Here is a 4,442-nt window from a genome sequence, read left to right as displayed (position 1 = left end):
TAGAATAAGGACTTCTTACTTATTACATGTTTGCCCATTCCTTTATTACATAATTACATTTATGTCCCCCGAGTATTTATACGAGGCCCTAAATATGGTATAAACATCCCTGATCTAGTAATTTTTTTAATATGATATATCAGCATGCGGCAGTTCTTAGTAGTGTGACCGGTGCTTTTGTGGAATGAACAATACTCATTTGGGTTCTTCTTCTCTAAGTGCTACGAGAGTGGTTTTGGGTGACGCATAAATGGTTTGTCTTTCATGCTATACAGTGCAGGATGTAGACAGTGGTGTTCAAAGTAGCGTACAACTTTGGTTTAGGTGGGGCTTATTTGTCTCAACAACCTCCTCTGCCAGTTTGTTGTAGGGAAGGGGAAGGAGTGCCCTTGTTGTTCCTTCTCATTTCAGTTATCTTGGTTCGGCTCTTGTTCTCCTCATTTTGTCATCTTAACAAGCATTATGCTGGAGTGTCATAATCGTACTTGTTTTTGTTCAGCTTCTAGATAAGAAGTGAATGGACTTAAAGTGCTTGCTTGAACACCATGGTGTTCAATCTATCATTTAGCATCTCTACCTCTGCCAGCTTTGAATGAAAGCGTTTCAGATAGGTTCTGATGCTTTCGTCTATGGATTGAGGAGTCATTCTAAACATGGCTTTGTGACATTTGCGCACATCACCAAGTAGGTGTTCGTCAAAAGGTCAATTAGACTTTCAAAGCAGTTAATAGATCTAGCCGGCAACGATAACCATCTCATCGTCGTTCTCTCCAGGGTGGACGAGAACATCTTGCACATTCAAGTGCCATTGTTATTGTACAATGCCATAACGTTCCGATAGTGCATAATGTGACAGTCTGGATTAGAATCTCTGCAATAAGACTTGAATCGAGTCTGGAAAAACTTTATAGGTGGAGATACATCTTCATTCACCAACGAGAGTGGACCTCTGACATGGACAGTCAGTCTACTAGGGATGCGAGGATGACATTCTCTGACCGGGCCTCTGGCTTTCCTTGTCCAGGGGGCGTTAACCCTCTTGTTCTTCTAAGAGTTTAGGCTCATCGAACCTCAGGCGACGAAGTTTCGCAATAATTCTCACAAACTCTATATTCGTTTCAGCTTGAAATTTGATTAAGACCGTCAAAGGTTGATTCTTCCTTTCAACTAGTGTTAGTTAACTAACACCAGAACAGTGAGCACTGTGTAAGGCCTAACCTTTTTATCTTTTCTAATTGAGGTATCTTATAACTTGAATGCATATATGCATCATATGCAAACAATCTTTTTCAGTGTTTGACTAAAGTACAATCATTTGTGAGATTGTGTTCTACAAACGAGTTTAAAAAGTACATTGAAAATGAGTTTCCGAAGAGAACCTTAATAAATTTCAGAAACATTCACATAAGTAGGTTCTTTGGCAAGTAGTAAGCACTTAAATATTACAATTTGAGTGTACCATCTTCTTTCTCATTTCGAGAAAAAGGGTGCAGGAGGAAAAGCAAACTAAATTTACTTATAAGGATTAGTTGAAATTTGGAAACTTGTTCTAGTTAGAGGTAAAATGCTTGCACACTTGTGGATTGTCATACACAAGCTAAAAAAATCCATGTTATATAACTAAACTGAATGAATTCTGAAACATAAACTAGCTAGTGGCTAATGGTTGAGGTCTCTAAGTTGATATTTTTTTATCACAAATTGCTTCAAATATCTTGATGATGATAGGTGTACGAACATTCCCTTGTTTTGGGTCAACAAGTTCATCATTCCATTTCAAATCCATTCCTGCACCTTTCTCGTCAAATGAGAGTATTATCTTTATGAACATTCTCATCATTTGTTTATTTGTACTAGAAAACTCCACATCTTGTCACCCAACCCTCCGATATACCCCATAAGTTTTCCTTTTCCGATGACAACTGAATGACATCTTCAAGTAACTTTCTTCTTTCATTCTTGAGCTCCCCAATCAAGGCATCTAAGTTTATCATCTTTGTCTTCATTTGATTAGTTAGTCTCTTCACTTTATGCTATTTCGTTTCCAATTTAACTTCAACCTCCAATGCTTGTTGTTTTGACTCACACAAGGAATTTTGTTGCAATTCGAGTTTCTGTTGTATATTACAGATTTCCTCCTCAAGTTCCACAACCATCAATTTCTTTTCTTCAATTCAAGTTCTCACATAACCTCAACAACAGTGATTTTCTCCTAAGCTTCCTGAATCATATCAATTTCAGCTTATTTCTTGGCTAGTTGTGATGAGAAAGAAGCTAATGAGCAGTTAAACTTATGTTTTAAAAACTCCACAGGCTGTATGAGATCATTCACTCTCTAGTATTTCTCTTTGACATGTTGGATGATTTTCTCTTTTTCATGCTCAAATGTTCTCTCTGCATCGATTTGTGCCATCATGAGACGTGAAAATTCCCTCCTCATTGATTCTTGCTCTAGCCAGTGAATTTCTTTTGCATAATTAGTATCTTCGAGCTTCTGCTCTAGTAACACAATCTTCTCCTAGAGGTTATCTATTATTTTGTATTTCTCTTCGAAAATATAAAGAAGACCATTTTTCTATTGCTTTATGTCTTCCTCGACTTCTACCTATGCAAGAAGAGAAGAAAAGTTTCCAACTCTTTACGCATTACAACAGCTGCTTCAAGATCACGTTTTAAACGCTCTGCAGTCGATTTCCATATTTGCAATTCGAATTCAATTTCATTTCCTACAAATATTTTTTTAGCCAACTCAACGTTTGCTCTCTTTAGGCATTATTAACTTCTCTTAACTCTTTTTTAAGAACGCTTTCCACCCGGAAAACTTAATAATTAAAGCAAAGTTCATTCTTTGATAAGTCCTCCAACATTTCCTTATACCTCCGAACTTCTGTCTGCATGGGAAGCTGTTGGTTGTCAGTGAGATCCATAGCTTCAATCCTTGTTGATAAAGATTTTGTATTTTCACTCATCTGGAAAACCTGCCTGTGCCTCAGAGATACCAAGTTTTAACACCAATAACATGATGGAAAGCTCTTCATTTTCCAACTTCAATTGCATACTTAGAAAATGACTGGATTCCAACTCCATCTTGAGCTCTTTTATCATTGCATCTTTACTGTTTAACTCAGACATATAGTTTCGCACATCATTCATCATATTTTTCTAGTTGAGAGCTTAATACAATTTTGTTGGCCCAGTTTTATGTACGATCCCAGTGCTTCACTTTCATCCTATGTTCTTTTAATGTTGTATCTTTACTCTCTGACTTATACTTATTATTATTTAGGTCTACCTTCACACTTACCAATCGGAAGCTTAATTCAGCTTCTTTATCCATATGATTGACAATAGATTCGCTGTGCAGCTGCTTCAAACTTTTAATGTTGTTTCGTAGCTTTGCCAGAGAATGTGAACCCCATGCTGATTGGATTTAGGCTTCTTGGAGTTCTTTGAGCAAAGCTCCCAACTCCTGATTTTTTGATGCAGCTTCCTTGTATAATAACCCATTTCTTTATGAAGTGCCTCTTTGGTGCTTAGAGACTGTTTTAGTGATGCAATTTGTTTGTCCTTTTGAGCAGTTAAGCATCCCAGTTGCAATTTAGCATTCTCACAATCAGAAAAGGCGTTCTGAAAGCATGTTTAGAATTTAGAAACTTGAACCTTAAAATACTTTCTCCGAGTTTCTCCATAAGCCAAGGCTTGGCTACGCCTCTACAACCGGTTTTGAAGATCATCTGAAATTTGGGTTTGAGAATCTAAATTCGTCTGCAATTGACAAATCTCATCGAGCAATGAAGACTTCTACACCTTGCATTCCTTCTTACTTGCCTTAAATTGCACACAAAGCTTGTCGTGTGCTTCTTCTAGATGTTTAAATTGCTCACTCTTCTATTTTAGGTTATCTTGAACATTCTGATTTTCGTCCTCAAGTTTGAGTATCACCTTTTATGTTTCTCTAAGCTTTTTGGGTGCATTAGCTTTCTTTTCTGCTTCTAAACATTTATTTTGTACTGATGGACTACCTTTAAGGCCTTTAGTCTCTTCTTTGTGTACACTAATTGTTTGCTCTTGATCAATTTTCTTCTTATTTGCCTCATCTAAAGCCAACACTATGTTTGTGTCTTCCAATTTCTGGCACTTCTCAACACAATTAATTCGACGTTTATTGTTTGCAGCCTTGAGATGTTGCATTATGGACTCTTTATATTTCAAATTGCATTTAAAATCATTTCACATATGCTGTGCTACAGAGATTACCTCAACCTTTACACTTACTTCCTGAGTCTGCTTCTCAATTTCGAAACTTGTCTTTTGGAAAATTTTAGCTGCTCTTTGTGGGTTTTCCTCCAGCTTTCAGATAGCTTTGCTTTGCTTTTATATTCTTCCCTAAGCTTCTCAAGCTCATCTTCAACTTCGTCTAGCTCTTCATAAACCGTTTCCAT

At 36.9% G+C, this 4,442-nt stretch overlaps 1 pseudogene; it reads right to left on the bottom strand.

The window, feature by feature from the left end:
- Positions 1-1,659: 1,659 nt before the first annotated feature.
- LOC126603308 (uncharacterized protein At4g38062-like) lies at positions 1,660-4,442 on the bottom strand (annotated as a pseudogene).

The sequence above is a fragment of the Malus sylvestris genome, chromosome 15 (genome assembly GCF_916048215.2).
Source record: "Malus sylvestris chromosome 15, drMalSylv7.2, whole genome shotgun sequence".
Taxonomy (NCBI): Eukaryota; Viridiplantae; Streptophyta; class Magnoliopsida; order Rosales; family Rosaceae; genus Malus; species Malus sylvestris.
The sequence above is the reverse complement of the archived record's forward strand: the minus strand, read 5'-3'. Positions and strand labels throughout refer to the sequence as shown.